The sequence below is a fragment of the Ptiloglossa arizonensis genome, chromosome 6 (assembly GCF_051014685.1).
Source record: "Ptiloglossa arizonensis isolate GNS036 chromosome 6, iyPtiAriz1_principal, whole genome shotgun sequence".
In the NCBI taxonomy this organism is placed as follows: Eukaryota; Metazoa; Arthropoda; class Insecta; order Hymenoptera; family Colletidae; genus Ptiloglossa; species Ptiloglossa arizonensis.
In genome coordinates this window covers 25,252,439-25,266,419 of record NC_135053.1, presented here as the reverse complement: position 1 = coordinate 25,266,419, position 13,981 = coordinate 25,252,439, and the positions used below count along the sequence as shown (strand labels likewise).

General features: G+C 52.7%; 1 protein-coding gene across 7 annotated transcripts in view; it reads left to right on the top strand.

Annotated features, from left to right (window-relative positions):
* LOC143148316 (uncharacterized) overlaps positions 1 to 13,981 on the top strand; it is a 360,338-nt gene that overhangs the window by 44,172 nt on the left and 302,185 nt on the right. The window lies entirely within an intron of this gene.

Below are 13,981 nucleotides of genomic sequence, written 5' to 3'. Positions count from 1 at the left end.
GCTGTTGCAACTGGAGCTGGAACGCGCGTATTCCGCTCGTGGGGGGTATTCCCTTCTAATCGGGGCAAGAGTCGAGGATTCTGGGTCGTCGAAAGTATCGAGCGATCGAGAAACCGTTTCAAAATTCGTTCCCTCGGCGTTTTCGATTCGCGTTTTTCGATCCCGATACGGTCTCGAGCCGCGTCCGTCGCGCGGTCCTCGCGAGCCGTAACGAGAGATCGCAGAATTATTTCCAGCGATGGGAAAAGACGGGCCCGTGGTCCGAAGCGAAATTCAAGGGGACGTCTCGAGGCAGCGGTTCGAACACGGAAAAAGGCCGGTCGTTATCGGTGAATTTATAAGGGCCACGCGGTACGGGACACGCGAGGTCGTCCGTGTTCCCTCGATCGTTGTCTCCGCGTTGAAATTCGCGTGGGCGTAACGCGGGTGAGATTGCCGTGAATTTGTCTCATTTATCGATCGTGGCTTATCGATGACAGTCCGTTGGGGAACACGACTCGTGGGATTCGAGCCGGTACGGCTCGAGTACGCGCGAGTTACCGCGGTCCCGCTTGACAAACGACGTCGCTCGATTTCCGTTCGGCGTTACGCGACGACGCCCGTCCCGAAACCCTAAGACCTAGCCGCGTACCTACGTACGTACGCGTTCAACTTGTTCCCGCGATCTTGTTCCGCTCCGTACCGGAACGTGCAGCCACCTCTCGGTCGCGATACGAGAGAACGGTTGTAAACCCCGCGGCTAAACAAGTGTTCCGAGTATAACTAAACTCGTGCTTAATTATTGCACTTGAACCCCGCACGATGAAAATTGAAAACTACGTTTCGTACAATCGTAAATCCCGGCACTCGTGATCGTCGTGTGTCACGGTTTGTTTAATCGTTCGCGGAGGATTTATAGATCGGGGATATCGCGGCGCGGACTCGTAAGACGCTGCATCGAAGATGACAGGGAAAGTTCCGAGCGCAACCTGTACACGAGTAGGTGCAGAACGTTGCGTTCGCGAATCGTTAGTTTCTCCGAAACGTGCGGCCGAATTCGAGGATCGAGAATCGTGCGACACCGTCCCGTCTCGAGCCTCGACGAGGAAACCTTTGCTCGCTCGGTTCGTCGAGCGAACGTTTAATCGAAACGATGCGCAGATCGAAATGTACGCTACGCTTCGATCGTCTCCCTCGGTCATCGGTACGAAACGCGAGCAGGGAAACGTACCCTCTCACCCAGATACCTAAATAACGCTCTCCGCGCGCGAGCAGAATAGTTCCGTTGTCGGGGCACGACTACCCCGGTTGGGCCGGGTTTAAACCGTGTTCGCCTAGGTACTTGTTAAGGCGGACCCGTGGAGCCAGAGGTGTGTATGGGAATTGCAGCTCGTGCTCATTAATTATATCGGACGTGATCTATCTGGACCACGGTTGGTCGTACGGTCGCTCGGTCGTCCCCACGTGCGCTGTACAGGCCTCGTGCATCGACCGTCGAACCGCTTCGCCGTGTTCTCGCCGCGACGGAGACGTATCCCGATTTCCGTTTCGTTTCCCGCCGGATCGAATCGCGAGAATTTCCGGGGGACGAATTTCGAACTCGAGATCCCGCGAGTTCGGTGCCAGGGGGTCTACCTTTGTCGAGAACCGCGCGATTACTTCTCCATCGTTTCTCTTTCGTACGTTCGGCGATACGTCCGCGTTTGGAACGTCTCCGGACGAACGTCTGAAACATTTGGAACGCTCGAAAGGTCGCGATCGAAGAATCTCGAGGTTCTCGAAAGCGTCGAGTCGTCGAAAGTGGCTCGACGAAGCCCCGGTATCTTCGTGCCGATCTCGCGGAAAATACGCGGAGCGACGTATCGGTTTCGAGTCGATCCATCCATCCGAATTGGAAGATATCACGGGAAGAGCCCGTGTGCTTTTCGCGGAAGAAAACTCCCGGAAGCGGTGTTAAAAGCTCGTTCGGTTTGTCTTTGAGACGCGTACGGTGTTTCGCGTTTCTTCTCGCGTAAATCCGACCGTTCTACGGTGCCGATCGACGCTGAAACGTTACCCGATCGTCGCTCGTGAAAGCGCACTGGTGGAAAACGCTCGGTGGACCGAAGCGGTGTACGCGCGGCGCGCACGCCTCTCGTCTTTTCCGTCCTCGTCTCTTTCCAGATCCGCGCACGCATACCGCCGCGAGCCCGTTACCTTCGCGCGTCGGATTATAGATTAAGCCGCGCCTCCGCGCGGAAAACGATAAGCGGAATACGGGCCGGGATTTATCGTAATTGGCGGTAATGATGGTTTTACGCCGGCGTTGCCACCACCGTCTCCGTTGAACCACCAACCGCCGCTGCCGCCGCCGCCTCGTTGCGTTCCGTCTCCGCGTACTTACGATCCCGAGACCCGTGGACGACTGCACGCACCGTGCCGCACACGTGCTCCTTTCCTCTCGCGTGCCACCGAGCCGATCGCGACCGGATCCCGGCCGACGCTACGATACGTTTCTCCGACTCAGCTCGTAAACTTCTTGCCGGTCGTGTCGCGCCGTTTGATCGAATATAAATTGCAACGTTAGCCTCGCTTTTTCGCGAACGTTCCGGGGCAACTCGGGCCCGTGAGCGAACGATTACTCGTATTCGCTACCGTTATTACGCGTGTCTTTTGTTTCTTTTTTTTCCTCTCGATCGTGAACTCGTCGAGGACGTTTTCGTCGAAGCGCGTCAGGGTCCGAGGATCGCGAACGCGCGAGTTCCAGGTGTTTCAGAAGAGTTCCGAATGGGGAGCACTTCTCGCTCGAAAGAAGAGGGATCGCGATTTGTCCTCGCGCGGTGAAGATTGCACCGTGTGCGCGTATCCGATACTCTTCCGCGTATCACCTTCGACGATAAATTAACACCGTTGGTGAGGTTTCGAAGCAACGATCGCAAACGAAGACTGACCGGCTGGACGAATAACCTTAACTGTATTTTCGCTACGGTAAGAGATCTCGTTGCGATCGTTGTAAATTTGTACACCGCTCTGCTCTCGAGGAAGACTCGGTCAGGGTCGGAGTCGCGATTCGAAAATGGTAAATCGAGCCTGGAGTTCACCCTGCCGTTTCCCGAAGGCGTTTCCTTCGTCGCGGAGGAAAGGACCAGGGAATTCGTTTGCCCTGGAAAACGTTGCGGGTGTCCGGCGCCGATTTCGGTACTCGTAAATCGGAGTACGGTGTCCGGATATCGCCTCGCCTAAACGCGTGCCCGAAAAAGCATTTACGAGCTGGCAGGTTCCGTCCCGGTCGGAACGAATCGAGCGTTACGACTTCGATCGGAGCGTATCGGTCGGTCCGATAGGAAGCGTTCGCAATTTGCACGATTTCGCCGTAACGGCGAGCAGATAGCTTTCCAGTTGGTTTATTAGCCGCGGTCCGGCGCTGCTTAAATATGGAAGATATCGAACGAGCCGGTTACGTAGGGGTTCTCTCGAGCGTCCGGATAAAGGATCGTTTCTTCGTTGAACCGTGGCGGGCCTGGTCGATCGCGAGTCGCCGATCGAATCGCGCAACGATCCATTCGTGGCGAGAGACAACCCGGCGCGGGATTATTCCGCGTGACTTCCGATCGGAATATAGTTTAGCGGGCCATTCTTTTCACCCGGAGACTTTCGCCGCGGCGCAGAGACCGCGCCGAGCAATTTCTTACCGATGATCGCGGCCCCGAGGCGTTCCGCGATAATAAGGTGTCAACGTTCACGGACCTCGGGCCCGTGTCGGACCGTTTCCGGGTTATGCTCGTGCGAAACCAAACAACCGAAGCGGCGAGCACGGAACGAGACCGATGTCTCTCGACAAAGACGTCCCCGACGGGACCGATCGGGAACGAGGTTAACGTCGCGAACTTCACCCTGACTACGGACGATCCTCCTCGTTCCGCGCGTTCCTCCATTATTTTTACCGCGAGTGATCCATCGACCGAGGAGGATCCTTCCGAAGCTGACTCCGCGCGCGGTAAGAGCACCGTTCGACGAGTGTGCCAAGCGCGAACGCTTTTGCGGAATTGGCTGTGCCGAGCGCAACGAGCGCTTGGGTAGCGTTGCGCGTTGATCGCAAACGGTCTGCGGTAGCTTTTGGGAACTTGGATTCGATCGTTACTTTCTTATTCAATTTTTTACAATGTACTTCGCGAAATTAGCTATGCTGGAATAGGCGCAACGACCACTTGAATAGTGTCACACAAACGATCTGCGGTAATTTTTGGGAGCTTCGATTCGACCGTTACTTTCTAGTAACGGTCTAGGAATTAGGTATTGCTGCGTTAATTTCTAGTGCCCTACAATCGCATCCTGACGTTGATCCGAAGTATTTATCGACGCGCGTGTTAACTTCGTAGCAACTGGAAGTACGATTTCTTTTTTCTTACGTGGGGGAAATCTTCGATCCCTTGGGAAGGGACCAGGGGAAGTATGAGATTCCCCGCGAGCGGAACGACCGAGTGTGGGACCTACCCGCTAAAATCCACCACGGTGACCATCCTCGTACGTTATCGGGGGGACCACCAGGAACCGAATCAACGCTTCCAGTGACTGGAAGTACGATTTGACGAAACGTTTAACGTGCAACAGCTAACACTGTTTACGACGCGCGCGTCAACGAAAGCTATTGTCGAGGGAATATATTTTTTCGGACTTTCTCCCGTCGTTGCCACAATGGCTAATTGCAGGCGTCGTAAACCGAGGGTTCTGGAAGGTACCGTGCAAGACCCAAAGGGCTGCAACCGATTAGCCACGTGCAACGGGCCTGGAGAAAATCCGACCGCGTTACCAAACTTTCGATTTCGAGCGTGAGAAAAACTCTGCGTTGTTGATGTAGTTGAGTAGTTGTCGATTCTTTGGAAAAGGAGTCCAAACGCGGTACGAGTCCTTTTCGCGAACAATTGAAAACCAACGGAACAGGTTGAGAAGACTTGTTCGTCTTCATCGGGAGAATTTCGCTCGATTCGGGCTTCAAGGCTCGATTCGCTCGAATTCGGTGCAAAGATCGTCGCGAGGATCGTCTCGATCGGATATTCGTTTCTCTCGTTCGAATCGGCACCGAGGAAAGGAGAAAGTATCCGTGTTAACGCGACCGAATCACGCGGTGGTGCTATAAGTACGTTAAGGTGGGATAAGTAGCCGATTATCTCGCGGTAATTATCGGCGAGAGTTATCCGTATCGGATCGAGGATCGGTCGAAACGGTTGCAGGGCCCGGTGGTGATTTTTGTGGCGCGCGCCGCGCGCCGCGCGAACGTCGACTCTCCGCTCGGGGATCTTTCGAAAACGGCTCGTCATTAATATTAGCCAGTGTTCGAAACAGCAACACCCGATACCCACCACTTGGAACGTATAAGATTACAATCCTCTCGCTACGGTACCCGACTACCGTTAAATATATGTTTTACAGCGTGTTCGTAGCGCGCGAACCTCTCGCGCGTCGTGGTATCGGCGATCGAGCGGCGAGCGCGTTTACGCGTCGAATCGGCGACGATTCGCGCCGATCGGACCTTCGAGATCGACTTTCAAGGTCGCCGGGTTTCCCCGTCCGAGAACGCCGACCCGCGCCACTCGCGAACCGACTAACGAGCAATTAAATTTCGCGGTTTCTCGAGCGCACTCGCGACACGCGTTCCGCGAGCTGCGGTTTACCGCTTGTACGATCGATCGCTATGACCGGTAGAACATCGACCAAGCTATCTACCGTTCGAGGAATTTCACATTCGAATATTTTAAGGACAAGGTCGACCTATTTCCTCGTCCCTTTGCGCCAAGTCCAAATTTCTTATTCGATGTATCGTATGTATATTATTCCATCGCGACGCGTTTACGTAAGCTATTGACTTTGAAACCCTTGTCGCTCTTTTTCTCGCGATTTTTCCACGATTCTTTTTCCAACTTATAATTCCTCGAGCACTTCGATCGTACTCGTCGAGTACTCGAATCGTCGAAAATCGTCGGCCCCGATATCGATCGAAGTTCACGACACTCGACCGATCGCAGCTTGGGAATTGGTAATTGGCGTCGAACGGCTCGAGATTCCGCGACGCCGGCCGAAAGTGTAAAATCGAGGTTTTCGTTGCTCGTTATTGGGTAGTAAATAATCGTTTTACGGTTTCGAGACACGACGAGACGCGCAAACGACTTTCCGGTCGTCGTCGATGTCCCACGGACGTTCCGAAAAATCGACGCGAAACTCGCGGTCATCGGCCACGATCGTCGGTTTAGTCGATAAGTATCGTCGAAATCGCAATAAAGCCCGGGAGAAAGCATCTACGGAAACGGCTGCTTTCACGAAACCACGGAGCACTTTAATTGGATACTTTTTTCCGGTCGCCGGGACTCTGCCGCGTTCCAAAATTACTCGCAGTCTCTCTCGCAAAGGGTGTTCGAGAGGTTGTTCGTTCTCTCCATAGCGGTGCTGGTTCATCCGCTGGAAAGACACCTTGGACGATGTTGTTAAATTAAATATTTTCGACCGATTTCGTCCCTCTTCGCCGAACAATTTCCTAACCCGTAATAATCGCGATAAAATCTGAAATCGTCCGTATCTCGTGAAACTATTACCCATTTATCTTTCTCGTTCGAAATGGTAAATTACCAAATGGAGCAGTTTTTAACCAGCGTAAATTTGTACGCTCCCTCGAGATCCAATTACTCGCTGGTTCGTTCTACAGGATTACGCTTCTCGTTTCCTTAATTCCGATTCTGTTACTCGCATTTGCGCTTCGGCTGATAAATACTCTGCATCCCTCGACTTTTTCAACGTATCTCTCGCCAAATAGTCGGTTAAACGATCTCTCGTATTTTTTCTTTAATTTACCCACTGTGTTAATTTTTCTTTGCAAATCAATGGGTTCGTTGCCCGTGAACGAATAAAAAGAGAAAAAAAGAAAGAAAACTACGAAGAACGAAACACGGAGGGACTCGTTCGTTGGACGCGCGCGTAGAAATGAAAAAAAATGTTCCTCTGGATTTCCAAGGGTTCGAGGACATCCACCGTGTCGTCGAGGTTCCGATTCGTGGGATTTGGAGGGTTCTAGGTGGCACGAAGCAGAGTATCCCGATGACTCCGGTTTCGTTCTCCAGATGAGAACCGTCCAGACGTGTTCGCGGAGAGAAAGTGATTGGCCATAGAGACTCCGAGGCTAAGACGCCCAGCTCGAAGTCGACGTTCTTTCGTGATGCTCGTGATACGGCGATATCTTCTTGCTGCACCCGATGCACATGAGCCGTGCCGCGCGTGTCACCGACGAGCGGGTCACGTTTCCGGTAATTAATGGCTCGCGTCATCGCCGAGGTCGAGGCAACGGTTACATCTGTCGATTGTTCGTTGCATCCGGACGTGGACGTTGGCCGGACGATCCGTGCCCGGGGTTTTATTTAGGACCGTTGGTAACGAGATTAGCGATCGGATACCGATCGATCGGCCGAGATAATTCGTACCTCGTTGCGAGATTATATTCCGTTCGAGACAATTAGACGATCGCTCGCTCAAACGACTTTATCGGTCGTTAACCTCTTGCGTACAGCTTTCGACTCGTTTCGAACCTCTCTAACGTGGAACCAATCGTTACGTTCGCGGATCAATATTCGTAATTAAATAACACGAAGATGCAACAACGTCGTCCGTGAATCGGTGAACGCCACCGCGTTGCTTTCGATTTTCCGTGTAATTTTACCAATCGACGCCTCGGTGCACCGTATCGTGTACAAATACAAGAACCTACGGTAAGGTTGTTTTTACCTTTGTCCACCGTTGAGAATCGAAAAGATCTGTTTTCGACGAAACGCGGATCCTATCGGTCGGAACGTTGACCCCTGTTGGTACTCGCGGGAACGAGCGAAGCTCATTCGAGGCCACTATCTCGACTCTGTTTACAGTGTCACGAAGACATCAATGGGAAGAGTCGAGAAGCGTTTTACTTACCCCGTGAAAGCGGTACAAAGGACATATGGGGTCGTCGTTGATACGTCGTCCTCGTTATTACTTATTTCGAACCTCGAACGTCCCTTTGAATACTCTTCGTCGCGAGTTGCTCGGGCTTGTAAAGATTCCTGGAACAGGGACGACGACGACGACGTCGACGACAACGACGATGACGCTGCAAGGATAGGTCCCGACGCTCGGATCGCGACGCGTGATCGATCATTGACGGTGAACCATGGGATTTAAATAATGAACAAGAACGGTTGCGTCGGATCGTTCCATATTTTGCGTCTAGACCGTTTTTTCTTTTTCTTCGAATAGAATGTCCACTGTATCCTTGTCGCGTACTCGATTTGTTATGCAGATTCACCAGGGTCGAACGGTTCAAGGAAAACTGTCGAGGATAGATCCTTTGCGCAACAAAATTAACATATCCGCGTGCAAAAACTGATCGAAAGCGACACTTCCGCTTGGACGCGATTCGATTTTCCGTTTCGCGCGATCGATACCGTGTTTAGTTTCCCGTAATTCGTTACGCGTTTAAGGTATTAACTCCTTAACCTACAACTACGGGCATGGCCCGTAGTAGATGATCGGGTCGAACGTAAATATTACGGGCATGGCCCGTAGTAGATGATCGAGCCAAACGTAAATATTACGGGCATAGCTCGTAGTAGATGATCAAGCTAAATAAGAATATTAGCGGCGACGCCCTTCTAAAGTTATGAATATTTGTAGAATATTTGGTAAGGGATGTAATAATTGTGGTAGATGCCAGTAATACAAAAAGTTGAATGGTCTCAATTTTGATGCCGTTGAGTCGATGTGTTTGGGAAAATGAGCTCAATGTTGCGCGTATCCGATTTACGATTGGCCCGATCATCTTACGGAACAATTCGTGCGAATGTCTCAAAGTCTGCGCGAGCTTGTATACGATTTCGGCCCGAAATTTTCGATTCTAAATCGTAGGTTGAAGGGTTAACCGCGAGAGTACGCGATTAAAGTATCAAACGCGTTGTTACGTGGAAAAATGGCGCAAAATGGACAAAACTTCGACGAAAATTGCAGCAGTCTTTCTCCGTTGCAATCGATCGCAATTCGATCTTTTTGGGCGCGTTTTCTCTTTGAATTCGAGGGAAAGAAGACCGAACGATGTATCTCACGCGTGTGGATTCGCGTTCTTTGTTAGACCGACTACCTTGGCCTACGTGTCGTCTTTTCGGTCGTTCGTTTCACTTTTGTTTGTTTGTTTGTTTTTTTTAAAGTAACGCGCGCGCACACGTGCGAGATAAAGGAGCAGAGTGCGCGCGCGTACGATGCGATTCGTTCTAAAGGAGACGGAACAGGCGTTTCGGAGCCAGCACTCGTCGATCGTTATTCTCTCGTTCGGAAAGAGCGCGCGCGACGGAGGCGTTCGCGTAATTAAATTGACAAGATATTTAAATCGAACGCGGTACGAGCACACGAGAGGCTTCTCGGAAGTCGAGGAGGAACAAAGGGAAGGTTCGAAGCGGCGTTCCCGCTGCCACGAGCAGTTACGGGTTGTACACGTTTGAAGGATTAAAGGATACGGTCGATTAATGGCCGAGCACGGCGCTCATTGCCTTTACCCACCAGGCACCGTGGCTTTCGTGCGGTTCGCAGTGAAGAACGACATGCTCGGGATTTAGGACAAGCGTTGCGTGATTCTATTTCCACGGCACGATCGTACGGATGTATGTAACCCATATTCGTTCCCCGAACCGTAGATGAATCATGACGATCGATCACGAATGCACGCGCACCAAAGCTAGACGCAACCGTTCCTCTCGAACGTAATTGTCGGATCGAAAGGCTGCGCGACCGTTGCGTCAGACGCTTCTTTTCTTTCGCCCGTGGGTCTCCCGTGTTTACTCGTAAAGAACGAATCGCAATCGCAGTGTGTCTCAATTCGGGGCGCAGAGCTAACGGCGAGCTCGTTTCACGAAGAACGGATCGCGAACGAATTACGATTATTATTATTTGTCAGACTGTACTCGTGAAGTTATCGTGACCAAATTTAACGTCAATCTATAACGCTTACCCGACCAGAGACACACCGTTTTCCTCGAACGACACGCTACGAAACGATCAACCCTCGTCCAAGGCGATGGCCTTTTTTATACCCCTGAATTTGTAGCTTCGATGATTCGTGTCACGTGTCTTAAGGGATGGAGGAAACGTAGACTCTCTCACGTGGTCGTCGGACAGTGGGTCTGCTTCCCATCTGTTCGAAAACTCCACCGTCTCAACGACCAGTCCTCTTTCTTAGGATCCCGCACTGTTTATCAGTCCCACGATTTACGATACATATTTATTTTACTTTCATATCTATTCGGTGTTTCAGCCAAACACTCGGAGTTTCGGATCAGATAGGCCGTGTTTGTATTCGTGTTGAGTTTCGACGGAAGAAAGCTGTCCCGGCACTCTCGAGCTATCCCCGCGCGAGGATTCGTGGTCGTTCGAATCGCGAGGCAACAGACTGCGTACTCTCGGGAGTTGGAAAGATCGTTTCCGAGCCGAGGGGAATGCGGTACCAACGGCAAGGGCACGGGGGTACCGTGTCGAGGAATTTTTCCTCGCTCGTTGGTTTCACGAAGGTCGACTAAAACCTCCGATCCGAGCGTCTCCCTGGAGCATAACCGAGAACCGGAAAGACGATTCCCGGGTTAAGGAGAACGCACTACCGCGTGTAAGGGAACGTGGACGGTGTCGAGTGATTCTCGTTCGGTCCTACGAAGGCGTACACCGCGTTCGAGACGATACGAATCGCGATTCCAGGGTTTTTCTTCTCGACTCCCTGGAGTACGTAATCCGAGCCAACGGATCGGTGGACGGAAGTCGTCGATCGCTTCTTAAGCCGCGCGGTACGGTGGCTCGCTCGAGAATCGCTCTTGTACAATTTTTTTTCCCAAGTACCGTTGCCGAGCGGGCTTTGGAAATTGTACGCAAATAACGTGTTTTCTCGTTCGACGAGCGACGAAACGTTGCTCGTTGGAGATTCGTGAATGGAACGATCGCCTCTCGAGCTCCACGCGAACGTAAACCAACGGTGAACCGGGTCTGAAACGACCCAGGTGTCGTCGCTTCGCGAATATTCTCGCGCGGAGGAACGTTCGATGAAATTTTGGGAAAGTATGTATGAAAAATGTGGAATAATTGAATTGTTGAATACAAGAGAAAAATAAATGGAACGTTTATTTAAATAGTAGAAGATAATACAGTGATGCGGTGAGGCATGGCGATGAACGACCGACTAGACCGTAACGGTCACGTCGAGACACCGACCGAAAAATATCCAAGTCGGTAACTACTTCCTCCCTCGTGTTTTGACTTCTCAAGGTCTGCATCGGTCCAACTCGTTCTATTCCAAGAAAAAGCATCGAAAAACGTCGAGGAGGAGTCTCTCGCGAAAGTGCTTTAGCATCGACAACGCGTACCGATCTCGAGCTCGACCACGGGTCTTGTAGATGCGAGATAAATATCGGTGCGATTGGGTGCGAACGAAAAGTGTTTAGGACAGAGGGAACGGCATCGAGCGGACGTTTATAGTTTGTATCGGTCTCGAGAGATTGCATAGATCATCGGGAGTGTTTAGGCTGGAGGAGACGAACGAGGCGGTCGAAGAAAGATCTTCGTCGCGCGTGGAAGGGTCGTGGTCGGAAAGCGGAGACGATCGTAGAGCGGGAGTTGGTTAAATATACTTTACATCGTTGTTACCACCGAAGAGGTGTATTGTCGTTAATCTACTGGAATGCCTAACGTTCCTCCACGGTGTGCACGGTTGGTCCGCGGTGCAACGAACTAATTGCGAACGTCGCGGATCGGCGGTGAAGGGGCGTGAACGACGTCTCCATTGAGGATGTCTCGGGCCGCGTCCAACGTCCACCGAGGCATTAAACTCGCCTTACGGTTTCTCGTGGTGGGTAGGTTTCGTTGGGAGCCGCGACTCGATCGATCGCCGCGCGCGAGTAGACGCTAGTAGACGCTGGTAGACGCTAGAAGACGCTAGAAGACGCTAGAAGACGCTAGAAGACGCTAGAAGACGCTAGGAGACGCTAGGAGACGCTAGGAGAGTCGAGTAGACGCGTCTGTAAATGACAGAGTGGGCCGTGCACGGGCATTAGGTAATGGACGGTGATTACGGTCGTGACGACGAGGGGCCTCGTCGGCTCGTGTCCGCGCGCGGTTCTTTTCCATCGTCGGGGACGATCGCACCCGGGCCGAGCCCCGGCGACCCACATCCCACGGTCGCGACTCCTCTTCCGCCACGAGGATGACATTTTCCACGTCGTTGGCCCTCGTGCTCGTCCGCCGGCTGCACGCCCGTGTCTTGTCCCGACGGGGCCACGACGATCGTGCTACGTGTAAACCGTGCGCCACTATCTTTTCCGACAAATTTATGGAGCCGGTTCCGCCGTTATGATTGAAGTCCCCCGGGGACGACGCGGCGCGCGTTACCCGCAAGGAAACTGGGACGGTGTATTTATCTCCGCGACAAAGGGTTACCGCGCGTTTCGACCCAGAGGCTCTTCGCTCGAGCGGGAGCTCTCGGTATCGGGAGAACGCCGATTCCTGGATAGGAGATCTCGTCCGTCTACTACGGACGAGGATGAAGGAATCGGCACGGTGGGCCCGGTTAACACCAACGGGACTATCGACACCCGGAGCGTCGTAATTTTCATTCGGTGGCCTACAAATTGCGAATCGGAGTCATCGTCGACTCCGAGTCTAGAATCCAGCGCCGCGTCGCGTTCAAGATCGGTGTAAAATATTTTCGAAGAACTCGTCGAGATCGTAGGAAAATTCGAGAGTTCTCGATCGGTTGCGAGCGCGTCCTTCCGGGCTGTTCCGCTCGAGGGAAGCTCCGACGCGGAGCGTCGATAAAGACCCACTCGCGACGATCGAAAAACTCGATCGAACTCCGAGCGAAAGCAGATTTTCGCCAACGACGATTTCGTTCGCGCGCGTAACAAGACACGCGGTATCTTTTCGCCCGTAGCGTCGTCGGCGTCGACGTCGGCGACGCTCCTCCGGTCTTCTCTTTTTCTCGTCTCGGTGGCCGCGCCGTGACCGGTAGAAAGCACCTGGCGACCGGTCGATCGCACTTTGCCGGTTTCTTTGGCAAAGAGAAGCCGCGAGCGAGCAGGGCTCGAGCCAGGGGTCTCTGGAAAGTCCGAGGACGAGCCGGGATGAAAGGGAAGACGAAGAGGACGGACGGAGGAGAAAGAGGAAGACACGGCGGAGGAAGGAGGAGGATCACCGGCGCGTTAGCAACGCTTGTAGTCCGTCAGCCACCACGACACTGGATGTCTTTCTTCATTAAAGACCGTTCAGACGTCCCGGTGTGTCGGGACGTCCACCTGGACGGCTCAATCGGGGCCCCGCAACCACGGGAGGATACCCCCCCGGTGCGAACAGGTCCGTTTCCAGGTGTAAAACATCCCGCGATAGTTGCCGCTCTTTCGGCTCGCGATCGTATCTGCCCTCGCGATCAAAGGTCACCTCCGTCTCGGGACTTCCGAGGAGAAACCGCCACTTTTCCGAACGATTCTTCGCCATCTTTAATTTCGCGCCCTGGAAACATCGGAAGAGGTCTCGGACATCCCCCTGCCGAGCTCGACGTGTACGTTGGTTGCCACGGTGCCCTGAATTATCCTAATCGCTCGAGGAATTATCGTTGCTCTTCTTCCGATATTTTCACGACCCGAAACCGATATTTCGATACAACGATTCCGCTTACTATTCGCGAACAAGCGACTGCTCTCGAGAATCCGAAATCGGGGCGATTCGATGTTATCCGCGTCGAGTACCTCGGAACGATTTATCCGGCGTTTGCGCGAGATCGAGTCGACGCTTAACGCGGCGATGTTACTGGCCGCGCGAAACTACGGATCGGTATTTAATCGGTATTTAGTCGTAATCGCTCAATCTCCCGCATGGAACAACACCAAGAACGTCCATCGTTCCTACATCGTCGGACCACCGAACGAACGGATCGTATTCGTTGACGAGACGAGCCACGAGGTAAGGAACTTGGCCCGGCGATGTAAGT